Source organism: Corvus moneduloides, chromosome 6, assembly GCF_009650955.1.
Source record: "Corvus moneduloides isolate bCorMon1 chromosome 6, bCorMon1.pri, whole genome shotgun sequence".
Taxonomy (NCBI): domain Eukaryota; kingdom Metazoa; phylum Chordata; class Aves; order Passeriformes; family Corvidae; genus Corvus; species Corvus moneduloides.
In genome coordinates, this window is record NC_045481.1 from 22897886 (window position 1) to 22920478 (window position 22593).

Below are 22593 nucleotides of genomic sequence, written 5' to 3' on the forward strand. Positions count from 1 at the left end.
GGCCCGGCGGCGCGGGTGGCGCGGGTGACACGGGTGACACGGGAGCGCAGCTCCGGCTCGGTCCCGCCGCGGGAGCGGTCGCAGCGGCAGCGCACGCGCCCCTTCCCTCTTCCCCACTGGTCTGTTAGTCGTGGACAGCGGCTGCGGAGTTCAGGGTTGTGCAAAAACTTGAGGTAAAGGGTGCCCCGTGGACTATTTACACGGGCGTGCCGGCGGGCGCAGCAGCCCACATGCTCAGCACAGGGCACCAGCGTGCCACTGGAACATGCGTGTCCCAGGCACTGTTACATGCAAACACACGACTCCACAAACACGCACTTCGTGCACAAGCACAGACCCGCGTCTCAGCGCGGCACAGCCTAATCGCGGCACTCGGAAATCTGTTTTCCCGTACCTATATCCATTCCCACAAACGTGTGCAGAAGAGCGCCCGAATCCCGTTTCAGAGCAGTGTAATTTAGATATCACTTCAGTGCAGTTTATGAAACCACACTGCAATAAGTCAGTGAGATCAGACATTCAGGATAACAGCACATATTCCCAGGCACAAAAAACATAGCTACAGACCCTCAGAAATCTTCACAAATATCAAAACTGCTGCACACAACTAATTTCACGAAGGACACATTTTCAAAGCTCTGCATATGTACCGACTGCTGCTAGAGTCCGTGTGCTTTCACAGTTCCTGCACACGTTTTCACGCTCACACAATTGCACTGCATATTTACAGCCACACACCAACACCTATCTGAAGGTCCCTTTCCATAAAAGCACACGAACCTCTCGGGCACATGCCTACCACACAGAATCTTGCACTGAACGCCTGACTCACACAGAACTGCACTAAAGGGTCTGTTTGCCCCTTGCTACCTACTCTCTGCCTCTCAAACTGCACTCACAAACCTCACTTGTGTCTCTCCTATGCTTCTAGTTCATGTTTAGATGTTTGCTGCTCAAATATATAAAAATATCCTTTACAGGTAGACGAAAAACAGAGGTCATTCTAAAACAAAATACATACAACTATACCTGGATAAAAGCTTTGTTCTCTTATGCCAGGCAAATAAAATTTTAAAAAGTAGAAATTAGGAGGGTATTTCTAAATATAAAACCCAGAATGTAATGTGAGGCAACGATGTACAACACCAGGAGAAGCAAAGGGCAGACTAGAGCTTTTTGGATGACAGGGGTAATACAGCGTAAAAGAAAATTCAATGTGGCTCAGCTATAAGCAATAAACACAGGATAAATTAGGCTACAACTTTTCATACAATCAGTATTTGTAGAAACTTGAGAATATTCAGAAAAGAGGAATGCCCAAATTCAAAGCCAGTGTAACTACCTTCTCTACCAGAGATCCTAACAAATGCATATAAACTGATGGTGTGCCCCAATGTCTCCCCAGGCCATGTGAGGACAAGTTCTCTGATTCTGATCACCTATATTTAAAGAATGTCAAGACAGAGATCTTTTATGGTAAAAGGTATACATGAAGACAGGACAGAAAACAGGTTAGTTTAAAAAATGGAGACAGAGAGAAGACGTATCCAGTTTTAAGAGTACAGCAGAATCTGATTACCTGAATGTTGCAGGTGGCACAATTCATATTATACATTTTTCCATGATGCAGAATTAATACAAGTGAAACACATATACATATACCTTTGTACACTTAAGTGATATATCATCAGAGCAGAAACTCTAAGATGCTTTAAATGTTGAAGAGACAAGAGAAAAGCTTTAGCAAGGCATTAGCATTAGGAGGGCCCAAGATTGTAAGGAATCTCACTAACCACATCGGAGAACACCTGACCAAGTAGAGGCAAGGACAAAACCAGCACCGTTGTGTTTCCAACAGAAATCTGAAGCCAGAGAGGACTGACTGGTGACTTAGTTGCCCCATGAAGAAGATTCCTGTTGCACAGTAGCAAGAGAGGCAGGAGGAAGCACACAGGGTCAGGGTCTGGGCGGACTACAGTTCGAGAACAGTCAGGGTGTTTGCAGTGAGCTGATTTTGACAGAAAGCAATTTTCTTCAGAAAGGTGCACCCTGGCTGTATCCTGACAGCAAAGATTAGCTCTGGTGTAGGCTCTCAGTGAATGGGAGACCAGAGTGGGAATGGTTTGGCAGGCGGGTTCTGCTCTCCCAATAGCTGATGTTTTAGTTTTGCTCTTTAACTTTTATCCAGGCTGAGGTGAGGCAAGCAGGGAGCCATGAGATTGCCTGGCACAAGATCCACAGGGCTGAATTAACTGATATAAACAGTACAATAGTGGGTTTGTACTCTGGAAATGGGCTGTTGCTGACAGAGGACTACCTGGGTGAAGTGGGCATTTGCAGAGTGGTGCAGAAATGTAATATTAATCTCTTCTGACCCAGTGCAAATGGACAAATTGAGCTTCCACTGCCTTGAGAGTAAGCTGTGCAGAGGTCTGACCCTTCCTTTCTGAGAAGGATAGAAAGGAACAGTCTGCTGGCTGGGCTTGATCTGCCAACCTGAATTCCCTAAGAAAGAGAACAAGAGTCCTGCAAGCTGATTATGGAACCTCAGAAGGCTTCATCCTTTGCAAACATACAGCTGAGCTCTTCTTACAGCTTTAGCCAATTTCTCTTCCCTCAAAGAATAAAGAAGGAAACACTGATCTCAACATGACTATCCTTCAGATACATGTGGTTTTTAAAATAATTCCAGGATGAAGTTAGAAAGGACTGTAAGATTAAGCTGGTAGATCTGGAAGCAAAAGAACTCTGTTAGGGTAAACCCAAGGCAGAACTCCACATGCAACAGAAGCACTAGGCTTGGTTTGTGAGCACAGCCTTTGTTTGCTGCCCTGACCAAATCCTCCCCTGGAATTGCTGCTCTCTCACTGCAAGAGGGGCAGGAAACCATCCTGGCCAACTCAGTCTGTGGCCTCTGAACAGAGCTTACCCACAGGTGCTCTGGTAAGTGCTACCCTTTGGGATGACTTTCATAAGGCAGCTGCTGGCTTTTGAGGTCACCTGTTCTCCTCACACGTTGTCCCAATGCAGAGCAACAATGTTCCATCAATGTTAGCCTTGGACAGATCACAATCAGAGCACTATAGGCTGATGGACTGATAGGCAGTATCAGTTCTTTGAGACATGCAATATGGAAAGAAAAGAAATGAAAGAAGAGAGAAGAGAGAAGAGAGAAGAGAGAAGAGAGAAGAGAAGAGAAGAGAAGAGAAGAGAAGAGAAGAGAAGAGAAGAGAAGAGAAGAGAAGAGAAGAGAAGAGAAGAGAAAAAGAAAAGAAAAGAGAAAAGAAAAGAAAAGAAAAGAAAAGAAAAAAGAAGAAATGAATGGAAAAGAATGGAAAAGAATGGAAAAGAATTATGAGATATATCTCTAATTTTCCTGGCTCTTCCAAGATATAATGGATAGAGACTTTATTTGAAGACTTTTCCCCAGCCTTTAATGACCAATCTGGTTTTGATAAACTATTTTTTTACTTTTTAAAAAAACTTTTATCATGGAATAAGGATCAACTTTCCAGCAAGTTGACTGATTGATTGACAGAAATTTCATTTGCTCTAATATAGGAGTAACCTGGAAATCATGCCAAACAAACTTGATTTCACTTGTTGATAAGCTTCCTTTTTTTTTTTTTTTTTTTGGACTAAGGAAAATGCAGAAGAGGAAGAAATCTCGTTACTTTCAGAGTTTGGGATGGATTTTTTCCCTTTTGTGAAGGCTCTATTATTGTATTTTCACAAGTGAGTGAAATGCTGTCTGTACAGGGCAAAAAAGATAATAATTAGGAGACCTAAACTGGGCAGAGCAGTTTTGTGTACACAATTTTTAATCTTGTCTGCTGGGAAAAGAGGAGTTTGATGACAAGAAATCTTTCCCAGCCTCTGTCTCATTTAAGTTACAGAGGGGTCATTGAGTTGAATTCCGAAGACAAGCCTTTCACACCTTTGAGGGCAATAGAACTGCCTGACTTCACGCAAGTCACTGTGTTGCATGCCCTGATCCCTCTGCTTTGCAGGGCTAGTAGCCCTAGAGAGAAACTGAGGTACTCTGAACACAGGTCCCTGATGCCTGGTAGGCTTTTTACAGACCAGTCTTCTTTATTTTGGGCTCTATTCTGTTTTCTCTTACTACACCCAAACACAACAGTTTGTTCTCCCCACCAAAAGCAATGTCTTCTTTTCTACCAAACTCCAATAGATTTTTTTTCCCAAGAAATCATATTGGCCTTGCAAACAATAAGCTTCCATCTAAAGGTATAATGATGAAGCTCAACATCTATTTAAACAGAGAATAGTTTTCACATTGGGATTTTTCAAACAATGAACACCCATCTGAATATCCTTAGATATACTTCAAACATTACCTAGTCGTTAGATTGTGTTATAATTCACAACTTATAGACTGCCAAATCCTACCATAAAGTGGTTATGTGGCTTGCCCCAGATCAGTCTGAGCAGATCTGTAGCACAAGAGTCTGAATACAAGTGTTATAACCCTTATTGTCATGCTTTAAATGAGGATTCTCTGTCCCAAAACTGTGACCTTTCCTTAAGTTCTGTGCTTGGATACAATGATGTTATGAGCCTTGAGGTAGGACAAACATAGTCTCTACATTGCTGATGAAAAGTGTCATGGGTTAGCAAGCATAGTCCCGGAAGGGACGTCCTTGCTAAGGGGTGCTTACAGTTTCCTCTGGGAACTGATAGAACCTATCAGCTGGCCAGTTTGAATATGGACAAGTCTCTAAGCCTCTTAAAGTTGTGACCACCTCTGTGATCCACATTTAAGAATAGGCAAACTCCCCCTCCAAGCTCTCTCTCGTTTCCGGCGCTGGGACAGGCGGCTGCAGGCCCCGTGTGGGGGCCAGCGGGCCCGGCCAGGCCCTGCTTGGGCCAGGCCGGGCCGGGCCACGGCCATCCTGAAGCCATGGACCTGTTCCAGCCGTGGAACCCCCCCCACTGCCTTGCCGTGGGCAGCCGGAGCGGCTCGGCTCTCCCCCCTCTCCACTTCGATAAGAAAAATTCAACATTCCAGCTGCAAAGCTGCAAGGCCGAGGTGAGATTAACCCTTTTATTGCTGTGAAGAGCTGAAAACCTGAGGGAAGAGAGAGAGGAGATGCTTAAAGCTGAAATTCTGTTGTGAAGCTATGATATATCAGAGTATCCTGTTGTAATTTCATGAAGATCTGGGGGGTGGAGTATTCAACTCGTAAGCAAAAGCACCTGCGCTGAGATAGGCAGATGCTGACGCAGCTGTAATTTCATGAGAAGTTTGGACAGGGAGAGATGAACCAGATGAGGACTTTTGCTCCAAACGGGAAAGGAGAAAACCTCAGTCCGTAGAGATGAACCAGATGAGGACTTTTGCTCCAAATGGGAAAGGAGAAAACCTCAGTTCCTAGAGATGCTCCCAGAGATAGTCCTAAAGGTGAAGATGATGAAGACCCTTTGCTCCCAGGGAAGGAGAAGGGCCTCTGTTTTTGTTTCTGAACAGCTCAACCTTAAAATTGTACCCCAAAAAACTTCAAGAGTGGACCCTCGGAAGCAGTTGCGGGAAAAGCTGCAAGTCGGGGGAAAGGACTCACACGCAGGCAGAGAGACTCCTCTTCCTAAATGGACTGAACAATATTTGGAAGTGGGCGGCTGTCTCGTTGTGATAATGTTTTCATAGCATGAGCAAGAAGAGACTTCTCTTTCTAAATGGACTGAACAAGGTTATTATGGAAGTGGTAAACAGACTGAACATCTTAAGGGTTGTCTTTTCACATTGTCAGTGGGAGAAGGGAGGAAGGTGGGGGGAGGAGGAGAGTTCTGAAGGTGGTATAATTTTTTTTCCCTCTTTTAGGTCTGTTAATAAACTTCTTTATATTCTTTCAAGTTTGGTGCCTGTTTTGCATTTCTCCTAATTCTTATCTCACAGCAGATAAACAGTAATGAGTATTTTGGACCAAACCACTACACTAAATTGGTGTTTCCGCCCGGTTACAAACCGAACCCGCGACAAAAAGTCAAGGCTTTCTTTTAATAACCTTTTGTTTTGTTTTGTGGTTTTTTTGTGTAGGGCCAATGCTGTTTTGTGTGGTTTTATACCCATTTTTGTCTTTGCAGTGCTAATAGCAGGACTCCGTTCTAGAGCAGACCATGTTCCTGCTTACATCATAAATGAAAGCTCACTGCAGAGACACACATGCACAAAGACAAAGGAAATCTAACTTTTGTAAAATTAAAACAGAGCATCGGAGTAAGAGCCAGAGTATTTTACCAATTGGGAAAGAATAAAGGCAATCAGAAGAGAGACATTTTGTTCCAGATAATGGAAGAACTTGTAATAAGAAACATACAGAGATGCAGGGGAGGAAATGATATAGCTGGGATTATGTCTTCTGCTCTTTCTTGCCTCATCAGTTAGCTGAGGTATTTGATAAGAACTTCTATCCTACTTGCCCAGAAATACAGCAGTGTATCTTTCTTTCATGTTTTGGCAACCTACCCCTTAGTCAGTCTGTGCCTAACACTTGTTTAACTAAGTGGACAGAAATCATCCTCAGAAAAGATAGGTACTTAGAGAGGTAGGTTGATCTTGTAGGCTTAGAAGACTTCAATGAAGAGCTGTGATCCAGCTCTAGATTTGGACCTGTTAGTGATTTTTTTTCTGTGATGTAATACACTAACCCTCAGCTGGGCTACTCTGGTCAGGGAGAACATGGCCAGGACCTTGACTGGAAAGTGATCTTTATTCACACTCACAGCTACACAATTTCTAGCACAGTAACTGCTATTTCCTATATTCTTTCAGTTGCAGCAAAGCAGAAATTAATCCTTCCCCATCCATGATCCTAGGTATCCAGAGGGCAGCAGCTGGGCTATTTGCTCAGCTACTGGGAGGAAGGAGAGAACACAAGGCATCAAAGAATCTTTACCTCTGCTTAGCTGTTGGAAATCCTCCATCACAAGCATGGCCTTCCTAGTATGGCAGTTCATCCTGTCAGATGGGACATGAAATCAAACAGCATCTTTTCAACTTTAGCTTTCCTAAAATAACACTAGCTTCAAATACACCAGCTTCAAGTCCTGTATTGCAAAAGGCCAAGGAGGATGGTCAGTAGAACAGGGAGTGCTTGCTCATTGCTCTGATTTGGGGAGATGATTAGCTGGTTCCCTCTCCAAGCCCATGCACTCCAAGCCCATCCATTCTAATCACCCTAGGACCCTAATTTTCACAGTATAAGCTTACTCACTGAACTGGTCGAAAGAAATATCTTCTTGTCAGGAGAAATAACAGTTGCTTACTCTTATGCTGCATGTCAAAAGTGAAAACACGTTTGGTGTGTGCATTGATAATGTCAAGTGTCTCAACCCAGAAATGGAGTGGGACTTAAAGAACCAAAACGCTTCAGAGTTACTATTACTACTGTTAAGGAAGTATGCTTGCTGAGGGTTAGCCCGTGAGGGTGAAGGTTTCCAAGTCTGTGATGGAAACACATGCAAGATATTATTATTTCCCAGCAACAGCAATAAGGTGGCTGCAGTTTGAATATTATGATATGACAAAAAACTGGGTGTGAAGGTTCCTCTTCTCTGGGTTCTCTGGGTAGGCAACAGAGTTCTTTTAGAAAATGAGGTAGGCAGTTATAGAGAAGAAAAGCAGTGAAAGGACTTTTCTTCCCAGGGTGTAAGGGATGAAGAAAGCAAGGATTAAAGACCTTCCTTTCCCTGCAGGAACCTCTATCAGTCCTCATCTGGGCACAGTTGATAGAAGACTATTGACTTCACCAGGTCAGCCAGGCCAAATACAGAGGAGCTCACCAACAGTGGATCTATACAAAAGTATTTAACAGTGTGATGAACTTGAAGGTCCCAAGTGACATTAGCAAACTTGATATAGTTTCTGTCTGGAAAAAGCAGAGATATCAGATGATCAGGACTGCTCTTCTGGTTACGTTCTCCAGCCTCAGAATATTCCAGTTCCTAATAGTAATGGACTACAGGTTTTGGCTAGAACTACGTATGACGGGCCAGCTTCACTCTGATATGCTGTATCAGCAGCACAACAACCTCAACTCTCCTCTGCTCTGAATCTCCAAACAGTTCAGTTAAGTACATGACCTTTTTTAAGATTTATTCTGTACTAACTTGAGTGTTTGAAGAACAATGCAGATTTGTTTCACAGCTCCCTCTTGAGTTTATGTATTACTTGAATAACATTTATTTCACTTGTTGGACAAGAGAAAATTGCTGTGACAGATTATTTAATTAGACAACTTTGCCAACAAAACCCATCCCAAGCTTCTTAACATACTTTTAACTTTTGAGTACCATCGTGAGATACATGTCTGCATCACATTCAGATACCTTCAAGTAAAACGCATTAGGAAATCACTGTCCTACAAGTCATTAACATTCAAACACTGTACCTACACATCATGAATGATGAAGTTTTTGCTGCACATTTACGAAAAATAAAGAGAAAAAAATAACAAGAAAAATAATCCTTGCTTATACCACAAAACATCACAGGCAGGGCAACTCAAGACCATATAAACATGTTTGCTTTAGCAACACAATATATGAACTTACAGTGTCAAGACAGCAGCCAGTCATGAAGAGACAGATGCTGGTTACCAGAAAAAAAGCTCTTCCATGCAAAGGAGAGGAGAAATTTCACCAGCTCAGTTCTAATTCTGTTGTGCAGCTCTATGTATTCCAAAAGACAGCGATCTCTCTCATGTGTGGAAGTGTTACAGTGCAGATACTGTAACACGATGTATCAAACAAGGAGGGCTGTGGAAAAGAAATATATATGGACCAATTCCTGATAGATGTTTCAGAGATGTTTATTTCTCCAGCTGCATGGCCGGGATCTGCCGAGGAACTGCTACAGTCACCGGACCCGAGGGTCCTTCTGCCTGCACAGGGGAACACAAACCAACCCATGGGGAATGAGGCTGAGCAGGGGCAGGGAAACCCCGTGCCTCCCCTCAGGGCCCCTCTCCAGGACCACATGGCAGGGGGGGAGGGACCCTGACATTTCACCTGCTTATTTTTAACAAAAAGAGATTTAAAACTTAACATTGAAAACAACTGGATAAACATAACAAGAACAGTTTTGAAACAAAATAAGCCACCCTCCTGAGTCTTTAAATGTCCAAACAGATTCTCTGGAACATCTTAAGGCTGACAGAAGGGAGACAGGACTCTCTGAGCATGCTTTGTGGGGAAACTGAGGCAGGAGAGGGTTTAATTTCTTCCCTCCCCCTTTTCGTCCCCCACTCAGCATTGGAAAGGGATTTTGGGGGAAACAATAGGCAAAGGGGTTTTGTGAGGGAAACCATGGATGAAAAAATGGATTGGGAATACACTGGGGGTAACAGGATATAAGGTAAAAGGGAAAGGTGATATTAGGAAAGAGAGACTGTAGGGGGGGCTTATAATGGAGATATTGTCTAACATGACTACAATTTTTAGCATGTATACTGCCTTTTACAGAAACACCATCAGGCCCAGTGACCTCTGATGCTTGTAACCCTTTTCTACCTTGTACAATTTTGAATTCCACCACTTCTCCATCTCCCAAGCTTGGGATGCATTTTTCAGGGTTGTTCCTTTTAATAGCAGTTCTATGCACAAATATGTCTTGCTGGTTGTCACATCTCATTATAAAACCATAATTTTGTTTAACATTATACCATTTTACTATTCCTAAAACCTTAGCTATGGTGATCTTTCCCTTTTTCTGAGTGGCTGATGTTTTCTGTCTCGCTCCATTTTCGCTTTCTCTTTTGCTTTCGGTCGCTCCCATGTTGGAATTGCCAGGACTGCTGGTGCTGCCAGGGCCGCCGGAGCTGCTCGTGCCTGCGCGCTCTTCCCAGGGCCGCATTCGGGGCTGCGCAGGCCAGGCCGGGCCACTCAGTTCTCTGTGTGTCGCCACTTCCAGGCACTGCACCCACATCTCGGCTGGGCCCCCGAGCGATGACGCCCCCGCGCCCTGCTCCAGCGCGTGTTTCGGCTGGGCGCAGCTCTGCTCCACCGCCACCGCTGCCAGCTGCTGCCTGCATGCTGCCCCTCTTGGTCGGGCGTTCACAGGGCTCGCTCCACCATGCCCTGCGCGGGGCCAGGCGGGCACCGCCGGGTCGCGCTGCTCCCACTGCGCACGGGAACTGCCTCGCTGCTGCTCGCAAAGGGCTTGGTCCATGTGGCACGGTCCCTGAGCCAGGCTTCCCTTCGCCAAGATACAGCTGACATTGCTCAACAGTCTCGGTAATTAAATAATAGTCACAAAAATATTCTTCTATCGGCATATATTTTGACTCAGAAATTAACTGTGTCCAAACAGTGTTCCAAAAGTCTTTGGTAAGAATTAAATCCCAAGAAACACAGAAAAAGTTCTTAAACAACCATGCCAGGAAGTGTTTCAGTTCCTTTTGAGCTTGAATTAAGCTAAAATTTACAAATCGTTGTTCAAGAATCTTTTTGAGTTTAAGATAAATGTCCATATGTGTCTCTGAGAGCCAAGAGTCTTTCCATAGTTCCTCCATAGTTTAGATATGGAATAGCAAAACAAAAACAAGAAGAGGAATCCAAAGTTTCTTTACTCACACATCAGTCGCTTAGGGATTGGGGATCATCCTGCCCGCATTAGCCACCATTATGTGTGGATACTGTAACACGATGTATCAAACAAGGAGGGCCATGGAAAAGAAATATATATGCCCCGATTCTTGATAGATGTTTCAGAGATGTTTATTTCTCCAGCCGCATGGCCGGAGCTCTGCCGAGGAACTGCTCAATCACGGGACCAGAGGGTGCTTCTGCCCGCACAGGGGAACACAAACCAACCAATGGGGAACGAGGCTGACCAGGGGCAGGGAAACCCCGTGCCTCCCCCCCAGGGCCCCTCTCCCAGGGCTCCATGGCAGGGGGAAGGGACCCCGACATGGAAGTACAAGCCCCTGGATGTCTTTGAAAAGATCTTATTGAATGAGTTACAAGTCTTAAAATTTCTCAGAGATCCCAGCACAGAGGAAGTTGTGGGCAGCAGTAAAGTCTTCTCCTGATAGACTTGAACATGTGTCACTGTATTTCAGCAAAAATGCCTTCATCCTTCAAAGTCATGTGTTGCCAGCTTCACCGTTCCCATGGCAGCAGTAGAAAGGATTACTTTTCAGTATCATTGTTAAGGCAAACTCAAATCTCAGTCCCACGCAGTTGGAGGGTGACTTTGGTGCTGCAGCCTCCTAGCAACAGGTCCCCTTGGTCTCCACATAGCTTACAAAAGAAAATCCAGTATTGTTTTTTTTGCTAATCTCTTTAACACCTTTATTTTAGTGGTGATCAAAGACTACCAGTGCCTCCCCTCTCTGTTCCTCTGTTGAACATAGCCATCTTCTACTAAACATTTCCAGTCAGCTGAACTCAGTAGTACTCAACTCATCTTTTAGACCTCGCCCCTCAACATCTCAACATTTGGTAGTATTTCATAACTACTGCAGTCAGCAACCCAGTAAAGGCATAACTTCCAGAAGCTGTTGCTACCAGGTTTGTCCTGGGAGCCCTACAGTCTGGGGACAGCAATTCTCCTTGTTAAACCCATTGCTTTTCCAGAGTACCAAGAAGTTAGACAGAAACAGGACAGAAGGAAATTGGGAAAGAAAGACTGTCACTGCTTCAGATACAGAGGTCCTTCTAACGACTAATGATGTAGCACCCAGAGGGCCCTGCCTTGCTAATGAGATAGAAGGTACCAGACAACAGTACCGCCTTGAGATGCTACTTTGTTTCTAGGCTCATTTCATGAGGATACTCATTAAAGTGACTGGTCAAGGGGGATGGTTAACACCAACAAAAAACATAAGTCATTACCCATCAACCATTTGGGCTGAATCAGCCCATTTGGCATTGTAACCGTAGGCAGGGCAGCTGCATTCCACCCAGACAGACTAGTGCTTCTTCCAAAGGTACTGTAGGGATGACAGTCATCAGCCTGCAACACAACACAAGGCTCTGCTAGTACATATCCCACGGGATACCTGACCAGCACTGTAAGGATGTTCAGAACATGCCTTGCATGTCCTACTGCCAGGCTGGTAGGTTCTGCTGGTAGAGGTAGCGCTGATACTTCTCTCTAGACAAACCTAGATGACACCCATCAGAGGAGCAATAAATATCTCCAAGGGTTGCATTAGGATACTGTCTTGGGGTGACTCTATGATGTGTATCCCCTGTTGCTGCTCTATGCCCAGAAATTAATTTTGTGCCTTTCTGCGCCTTTAAAGTGAGCCCAAGAGGGGGGAGAGAAAAAAACACCAAGTGAACTTTTCACAGCTTGTTCAAGGACACAGACACACACTCCTCTGCGTTCTGCTCCTGCTGCAGCAGCAAGAGCGGAGGAAGCACCCTTCTTGCTTTTCAGACAGCTTTCGGCTCCTTTTCTCCGGAGGGAGATGGAGAGTTGAACTTTGTTTTCCTAGGACTTCAGTTTTTCTGTTCTTGTCTTTTGGACTGTTTCAACATCAGAACACATCGAGAGAAATTTCCACCGAGGCCCCGGAGGTGGGCCCATGACCGAGCTCCGAGGAGGAGGAGAGAGATCACATCTACAGAAGGACTCTGAAATCCTCCCAGGTTTCTCTCCATGGCGAGAGGTTTTATTATTTAGCATTATTATCCTTTTCCTGTGTGTTTGTTAAATAAATAGTTTTTATCTCTTTCACTTTCCTCCGAGGAAAATTTCTTTTTCCCGAACCTGGTGGGGGAGGGATGGTTGTAACCTGCCTTCTATCAGAGGATAATTTCCTCCAAATTTGTCCAAACCGACACAGATACAAACCAAGAACATTTAGATTTGACTATCCACTTGCTATTTAAGGAGCACTTTTTCTTTAATCTACTACAGTTCATATATACAAAGTACAAAAGAAACAATATAAGGTCTAAATATTTATCAAGCTGTCAAATGCCCATTAGTGAAATGCTGTAAGTCAGCTGAACTGTAAAGTGAGAGCCTACACTCCTAACTTATGTACCCAGAGTTTTACCTACACACTGTGGAGCAAAGGATAAGCACTCAGATGTCTCAGTGATTAGCTCTCCCAACAGCAAAATACATCCCAAAAATGTAGTGTCTTAGAGTAGTGTAAGAGTTATTAAGTGTTTGTAGGATGTCCATGAGCATCACATGTGTCCAATGCTCTCAAGCAAGGGTCAGTGCTATCTGCAATACCCACAGAGGTGTCCTGCAGAGATTTGTCAAAATAAGATGTGGGGCAGCCTGGGAGAACCGGAGAACTGTGGCTTCACTGGCACTACTGTACTATTTCACCCAGCCAAAACTCTTGACACTATATAAATATCCCCCAAACCCTTCTCTCTAAAAGAAGAAATTGTTCCTCTAAAACTAGTATGAGAAGCTGGGTCATCAGATGAGGGCAAAATTGGTTTAAAAGCCATTAAGAAGAAAGCAACCTAGGCATTCAGGAGCAATCACAGCTGCTTGGGCTGATCAGGAGAGACAGAGGGAATTATTTATTTATGGACTTCCTGCTCTCCCTGAGCGGATGTCTCCACTGGGGAAGCTTTAAGAGGAGTGGGGAGCAGGAGGCAGGTGCTGCTTGGAATCCTCCAGAGATTTTCCTGGTCTGGGCCTCAGGAGAGTTGAACACAGTTCATGCTCAAAGCATCCTGGAGCCATCAACTTATCTTTCTCAAAGCAAGAAAGGCAAGCAAGAGCATCACACAGATCTCTGCTGGGATGAAGCACATAGAGAGCCCCAGGCACCCAGACTGCCATGCAAGCTTTGCACAGCTTTCAGCAAGATCCCTTTAGAGCAATAGTGCTTGAGTACACAGCCATTTCTATCTTCTCGTGGTTCAGCTGCTTCCCTTTAAACACAGATCAAGTGTCTCTAGGGACCCAGCAAGCATTTAACAGACCTGCCTGATGGAAGGACCTCCAATGAGAAAACCAAGACCTGAAACTCCCACTAGACATCCTCAATTCAATCCACATCTGAGAAAGCAACCCTGAAGTTACATGCAACCAGATCCTAACTGCACAGAAAGCACGTCAGTCTAGTCTGTATCCACAGCTCACCTAAATATTTTACACTTAAGGGGAGGGAAAGACTAGCAGAGTAAACATGAAGAAATATGTGAATTGAAAAGGTCAGCATGGAAATACAGAATTATTGATATGTTATCAAGAATCCTTTTGCAAGATACAGTACTGTCTTTCTCAATGCGATTTCTTACTGTTTCCCAAAAATGAAGGATGAGGAAGAGTTATTCCCTAAAATCACAGTTGATAGTCTTCTCTCAGTTGTTCACTAAAAGAACACCCTTCAGTATTCAGAGTTGATCCTTCATAAGTAACTAAAAAAATCTGTAGAGACAGACAAGCAGATCTGCCCAGTCAGCCAGATCTGGCAACTATCTTCTTGTTCTGGCTTTGGTCAGAGGACAAGAGAGGGGTACAAGGGCATGGAAACTATCAACCTCTACCAGAATTTTTCACTAGAAGATGTTGCAGAAGAGTAGTGTTACAAGAGGGTCACTGATGGGGACTGAACAGATTATGTGAGTGGTGTAGCCTGCACCGTATCAGTTCACCTGTCTGCAATTCATTACCGATCGAATGTCAGAGATTGAGATGAAAAGGGCAGGAGCAGATGGCAAACTACTGCTTTAGACACATCTCATCCAACTATCCCAGTTTATTTCTGCTCCGCCTCTGCTAGTATATCTTGCATTACTCCACAGCAATAATGTTCTTCCTTAACTCTGCTCTCAAATCAGTACATTGTTTTGTACCATTAAAGCTGCTGCAAAGGCAGTTGTGGTAGCAAAATAACTCATTAAGCATAAAATGCTTTGGGAAACCTTTGAATAGGAAAGGACTGAAGAAAAAGAGAGTATCATCTTCATCAAGATCGGTGATCCAAGACAACCTCAATATCAAAAAGGCACAAAATCTAACCATGAGGGTGTTTTAGCAAGTCCTAACTCAGCCTGCCTCCTCCCCAGTCTGCTCCTCCCCACACATAAAGGGATTTCTGCTACTTGTAAATATATAAAACCAAATTTGTTCTCCCAGTTTGTATTCCTCCAAACAAAGGGCAGTAAAAAAGGGATCCATTTTCCATTCAATAAAATGGGTCTTATTTGGCCTCTCAAAGGAAAATTCTTTTGCTGCCCATTCAGAGACAGATTACGTTTTTAGAGTTGTGTAACCTTTGTCTCCCACTCTGGGAAGTGCATCATTAAGCACTGACAGCTACACAGCCCTGAGAGGGGACTGCTCCAGAGATGGCAGCATCCCCCAGGGAGCTAGAACCAGCAAGCCAGGGATCTTCGGGGAGCTGTTCTGCTTTGACCATTGACTTGTGGCTTTACAGGGCCAAACCAAATACGCTGCTAGTCCATAAGTGCTGGGATTATTCATTTGTGTGCTTTAACATACATTGTTTGGGGAATTCAATTTATCTCTTACTTTGCTAAATACAACTTTAGGTTCTAAAATCCTGCAGAGTATGTAGTATCCTTTGCCCCCCCATGCTCATTTGCCTTTTTTATTTCCCTTCCAACTTGCTAAAAGGAAAAAAAATCCATTTTGATTCTGTTCCTGGCCACTTGACCTTGCATTCAGAGTGTGGCACACCAACTTCCCCTGCCACAATGGTCAGGTTACAAAACCAAAATAAGAACATTTGCCTCCCTGCTGCTGGGTGCAGGCAGCCCATGATGGTATTAGTGATGCCCAGTGTTCACCTCCTCTCCTTGCAGGCTTTCTTTGCATGAGAATGTTACCACAGTATAATTCAAGGTCCAATTTGAAATAGATTAACTTAAGCAGGTGCAAGAGGCACTCATTACTATTGAAACTTAATCTGTTTAGACAACTAATGAGCAAAAATGAAGCATCCTCAAACTGGCAGGAGAGCATTCACAATTTGGATTTTCAGTAGTTTAAAAGGATTGTTACAAAATCGATGCAATTTAAAGTGTACATCTTACTTGTGTAGAAATAGTCTTTTCTGAACTGAGGAAACAACAGCACTGGTGGAATAAATAACTGCCTGTGCAAGGGTGCTACACCCATTAATGACTACTACAAAGCAACAAGGAGAAGTGGCTGAGGAGGTAAGGTCTCTTACTTGCACACAGCCCGTTAGGAAATACTGCATGCAAATTGACTGTCTAGAAGCATGCAAGAAAGGGCATCCAGAAGTGACAGCCAGGTAACAAAAGTTTCAGAGACATCCCAATATATTCAGGATCCGCCCTTGCCTGGGAAACACAAGAGGAAAAGAAAAATAAAACACGTGGGTGCTTCTTCAGAATGTTTGCTGCTGCTCGTCCAGCACATGCATTACACGGGGGTGCAGATGTTGCAGCCAGCAGAGGATGCAGGTTAGTCCTTGTAAAGTGAGCCCTGCACAGAGCAGTAATGTACATCTTGCAGCACTCCTGCCCTACATCCCTGCCATCCAGGGCAGCCCACAGAGCCCTGCTATGAAGAAAAACCTCTCAGAAGATGCAACAACCTTTGTGAGAGGCTGGGGCCAGAATCCACTCCTGTCAAACAGCTCTCTGGACCAGGATGTGACTGCGGCTGGCGAAACATGTTAGCTAATGAAGATTGAGGCAGGCAGGCAGAGACGATCCCTTCAGCCTATTAATCCACTTATGGAAGGCGAAGGGAAACCTGAGCTGAATTCCTGTGCTCTCTGCAGAGGACTGTACTGTACTGGCCTTAGCACTCTAGGCAAAGCAAATCCAGCCAGAGATGGACCAGGGAAAGCTCTGAGTGCAAGACTAGTGCTTTTGGGAGACAGGAGCAAGAGCTGAGGCAGGAAACTGCAGTCCCTAGGGAGAGAGCTGGGGCAGGATTTTGTGTCCACTGGGACCTAATGAAGTAAATTGAGCTTTACTTGCCCTCTCGCTGGGAGAAAGCAAGAAGGGCATGTGAGCTTTTACACCACAGCAGGTCAGGGAGAACGAACACACCTTAAATGCTTTTCACAGGGCCAAAAAGGTTCCCAAGAATCAGATCCCTGGATTAGCAAGTCGGAGTGAATATTTGTGCCCAAATACCCTTCCCAACAGTGTCAGTACTCCAGCATTGCCTCCTGTCCCCCTTAACTGGCGTCTTTTAGGGCTGATGGGTGCCAATCCCAGGAAATGTCAGATTATCCTTAAACCACCAGAGGGTGCTCCCCATCTCAAAGACAGCGTCAATGTCACAGATACACCCAGACAGCCAGAGGAGCCCTGATTTCCAGCAGTCGTGGAATCCAAGCGAGGGAAAAATTAGAAAATTAATAATAAATAACAATTAGCGATTCTGATCCTTTGCCTCACTTCTGTTTTCCCATCCCTCCTGGCCAGGCAAGCTAAGGCCCCCTGTCCCATTTGTCCTCTGTGTCCTGCTCAGTCAGGTGATTTTCCTCACACTGAAGATTAAATCACTTTTATTCATTCCTCCTGGATCATGGATCCAGAGCAGGAAATAAACACTTTCTGCTTGGCAGGTCTGTACGAGTGAGACTCCAACTTGCCTGCCTCTGAGCAAGGTTAGGGTCATACCCTCTCGTCAGATGCAGTTTTTGCAAATGAAGGCCTGACCTTACGCCTGCACTGCCACAATGGTGTGGAGGCCACTAGCCTTTGTGTTCAGGTTCATTTACCCCACTCTGTCTTAAACTGGTTTTCCAGAGAGCAGAGTGCCTGTTGTGCAGGGATGCTTCAGGATGGTGTTTTGAAACATCAGTTTGGGGGCACTAACACTACCTAACTCTATCAATAAGACACCTGTAGGGAAAGACTGTTCACTTTGGTAATTCAGTGGCCCACAGCCTCCCTTCCTTCTCTCTCTGAAGTGAAGCAGAGGCGTGTGTCTGTGGTTGTACACTAAGGAGTTGTTCACCTGGCAGCACACCACCCTGTGCCTCAGCTTCCTGCCTGCATAGGTTAGAAGTAATACCCAAGAGTTGTATCATATGTTGAGAACAGTGCAGTTAGGATGAAATCATAATGGTTTTATTCCACCCTGAGATTCAGAAGAGAGCTTAAAGCATGCCAAGTAAGATCAGACACCTATGCAAAACAGACTAGCTCTGCTGACGTGTCTGGCATAACATCTGTTTGTCCTAGCCCCAGCTTACTTTGATAGTCCAGGTTTGTATATCCCATGGGGAAACCAGCTCTCACTGATGGCTCCCACCCAGCACATGTGCTGTCTCTTGCTTTCTGACCCTTACAAGAACAGATTGTTATATTTTTTAATTGTCCTTTCCTTTCCTTTTGCCACTAATGCCAGACCCTGCCTAAGGGGATTTTTTTGAGAGTTCCTGCACGTGGGTGCCCTGGCATCACTTTTTCTTATGTCCTCTTTAAACCACACAATACATTTATCTGATGAAACTGTTAAAACTGAGCAGTTAAGCCACTGTAAAGGACACTCATTCAGTCTCTTACATAGGTTAACATATGTTTGATAGGTTTGGCTTACTTAACTTCCTGAATGAACCGTTTTCTGCAGCACATGTGAGAACCAGTGCTTTCCAAGTCATCAACTTGGCAATAGTAATACTAGTCAGCCTTGAGAGAAGCATCACATTCTACAGCCTAAACAGGCCAACGAATTCTTCTTCTAGTATTTGAGAGAGTTAATAAGGGGGGGGAAGGGGGAAAATATGAGAAAAAAAGATTTTATGGCACATTTCTAAGACGTCTTAGACATCTGCAATAGACAACTCTAATTCCTGCAAACAAGGTGTCAGGGATACATGACACAGGTCTACTTCCTGTAATATTCATAACATTCTCTCCTCAAATTATAGCAAATATCAGACATGCCATGGAAAGGTTAATCAGCATTAGGTTTGTACACTGATCATCCCAACACCATTAGCCTTCTACTTCTCAACTTGATAGAGTTTAACACTTCTGCATTACTATTATAGTCACTACATACTTCATAGAATCAAAGAACAGTTTGGGTTGTAAAGGACTTTGAAGTTCACCTAATTCCAAGCCCCTGCCATGGGCAGGGACACTTTCCATTAGACCAGGTTGCTCAAAGCCCCATCCAATCGGGCCTCGAACACTTCCAAAGATGAGGCAGCCACAACTTCTCTTGGCAACCTGTTCCAGTGCCTCACCACCCTCACAGTAAAGAATTTCTTCCTAAAATCTGCTGTAAACCTACCCTCTTTCAGTTTGAAACCATTCCCCCTTGTCTTATCACTACGTGTCCCTCTTACATTTGCTCCTAAACAAGCACAAAAGTAGACATCAAAAGTGTGGTTATTTAAAATTATGTACTTTTAATGTTATATTTCTGCATACTTTCAGTAAGGCCTTAAGCTTTGCCATTCTTCCTACACACGTTTCAGCAAAGACTTCTGAAGAAATTTCATAGCCCTAGTGACACTGTCCTATTGCATATTGCTGCTGGAGGGTTTATTGTTTTAATTACTGTTAGCAGGCTGTTAGTTCTCAAATATCCAAAATTCCTTCACTGTTAAGAACAAGAGCATCTGTCAGTTTTGCTCATGATGGCAAATTACAGGCAGGGTCAGATCTGCCTTTCTCACTCACACAAATCTGCACCTCAGTGGAGATTACAACATATAGAATACATAATACATAAATGAGCAGGTTTTGACTACTGCATTTAGTTGATCTGCAACTACATGAAATGGCAGCACTTAATCCAAATGGAGAGGCTGGGACAAAACCATCCTAAGCTTATAAATCTGCAAAACTTGACAGGACTCATGAAACAAAGACAAAAACTGCATGTTAAATAGAGCAGAATACAAGTGAAGTCAAGAGTTAGGAAATACCACAATTGTGTTTACTTCTGAAAAATACTCTTAACCCTCATGTCGGTATGCATTATTTTAGAGTCCATAATTACAGGATCATATTTTTTTCAGAGTAACCCATCTCAGACTGCACTCAGAAGGGATTTTTCCTATGTAATGAGCAACTGCTTGAGATGCTGGTTTCTGCTCATTGTTCACTGTGTGGCCCCAGGCCTTATTTACTGCACATTATTCAAACCTGGCTCTAGAGATTTGTTCATTTCCTTATGTGTTTTTCTATGGGCTTGTCATTACACTGTCCAAGAGCTTCAGTACCCCAAGATAATTTATTTCCACATACCTCTATGAGAGAAGAAGGTATTTTTATTCCCATTTTATGGATGAATGACTGAAGATGGTGTTAAAACATATTTGCTAATTCTGGGTGCCTACTCTGAGACATGAATGGCCTGACTGATCTGTGCTTCTATAGCTTTGGTTCAGTGGATTCTCATTCACTTAATTTGCAGCTGTAAGCACTCAGTGTTTCTGTAAAGTAGGCCCTTTGGGTCCAAAAAGGTCCCCTATAAAATAAGGAACACACAATTAAACAACCACTGGCATAGCAGCTGCTTCAAAAAAACCTGAAAGCTATCATATAGCAATGGTCACATACAGAAAAGAAGTCAACTGGCAGGTCAGAATTTCACTGCCTCAGCTATAAAAGCTTCTCTTTCTCTCCTGCAGTCCTTTGTCTCACTCAGTACACACCTGACAAATGAGGCAGGGGTCCTACAGATGGTCTCTTTCACTGTGCAACTCTGATTTACCTCAGAGCAGGTCCATCACATGCAGTGAATGAGGCAGGGGTCCTGTGAACGAAACAGCACACAGGGATGTAGCTAGAACACAAGCTGTACAAGACTCACAGTCAGGTAGACAGAAGTGCTTGAAGAGGATAGCTGGTCTTTCTCCATCTTCCAGTTTTTGCATTAGTACCATTTGACATGCCATTTTTAGAGTTTGTTGTTACTTTTACAGCAAATTCCATCATGAAGCATTACAATGACCCTTTCGTGGATTATCAGAAGGGATGAATCCATCACATGGGCCACTACAACCAAGGCAGTAAACGGGCTGCAAAGGTAGCCCATCCTCCTTTGTGAAAATTGTCATGAGGAGCATGAAACACTGAGTGAATTTCAGACACTGGTGAAAGCTGAGAAATGATTCAGAGGCTCTTCCAACTATTCAATCCAAGTCATGCCTCTCTCCTCTCCAGATCACCCCAGCCCACTTTTGTCTCTTCACTGTCTCTGCCTTCCCACGCTAACCGTTTCCTTTGCCCTCATCTTACCCTTCCAAACACTATTCCCCCACACTCCACAGTCTTAGCTTCTTGTTTGTCAACTGCTTTTAACTACTTGCTTCCCCTACTCTCCTTTCTGCCCAGCCCCCACTTGCCCTGTCTTTCCATTCCTGTTTGGTGGCCCCACTTACTGACACTGGCTGATTTAGAGCTTAGCAAAGAGGAATCTTCTTGTTTTGTTTTTAAATGAAACGAAGGCATAATTCAGGACTTTGTCTTTAGAAAATAAAAATTGCTGGTTTGGATAGGAATTTCCACAAACAAATCAGAGGGTTAGAAATTGTTTATAGCAATGATTAAAGCTTAGCAGTGGTATGAACAACTGAAATGAAACTCTACTGGATGCACGAGTAAAAAAAAAGATGGTGCTACTAGTCTGTTTGCTGTATGTGGAAATGGAAACGAAGACAAAAAATTTAGGAGTTGGTTAAGCAAGAAAGAGTGCTGCTGCCATCTCTTTTAAAGGCTTTCCATGGTTAGCATTTGAATGGCAGGCCTTCGAAGGAATATGGAGCATTTGCACTCCTTTGTAAGCTATCCTGGTACCTTATAGATGCTAGTGCTTACTTGATATGGGCTCCTGCACGCATCTCAAGCCTGCATCAGCTGGACATACATGTCTTAACATCTCACAATCACGAAAAGAGAGCTAGGACCTGGTCAGGTGTTAGGTACATCCTTCCCTCCCAATGGATAATGCTATAGCAGCATTATATTTTCCAAACAGGCTGGAAAAATATCTGTCAAAAATTTTAGCCCCTCCCAGCCGGTCTGTTCTAATGCTCCTGTATCAGTACCAGTTTGTAACGTCAAACTTGAGACGTCCCACACTGCAATCAAAGCCCATTTACTTCCAGCTCTATCAACATCAGACATAGCAAATCACTTTAATCACTTCCTCTTGGTCAAAGCCTCTTACTATTTGAAGGTACATTCCCCAGATCTTGCCTAATACCTAGATTTCCAAGACAGAAATACTAACCTGTCTAACAGAAGCAAATTAGCATTTCAGTCCCTTTAACTTCATTCCTGGGCATCCAAGTTTATCACTTGGAAGGCCAGAGAGTTTATACTAACATCCAGAACAAGAAACAAGGTTGCAACTAGCCTGCTGGCTTGCAGTAGACAATCCAAATTTCCCCTCACTTCCAGGGAAACTCACTGGAGTTTAAAAAAAAAAAAAAAAAAGGGAGAGTGTTAGCCCTTAACTGAGGCAAATCTCCCACCTGGATTCAATTTCTCACACACTTTCAAAATCTTGATCTGGGATTTCTGGAATTTTGGGAAACGAGAAAATTCTGATAAATCAAGTCTCTTATGTGTTACATTCACTATGTAGAACAGCAGAATTTCTTAACAGTTTTTGATGAGGCTGAGAGCTGTTCCCATGGTCCTTACATCCAGCGCTGTGCCTTTAGTACAAAC

The 22593-nt window shown here is 43.8% G+C and overlaps 1 protein-coding gene across 1 annotated transcript in view; it reads right to left on the bottom strand.

Moving 5' to 3' along the window:
• ESRRB (estrogen related receptor beta) overlaps window positions 1-22593 on the bottom strand; it is a 144687-nt gene that overhangs the window by 95018 nt on the left and 27076 nt on the right. The gene's annotated exons all lie outside the window — the stretch shown is intronic.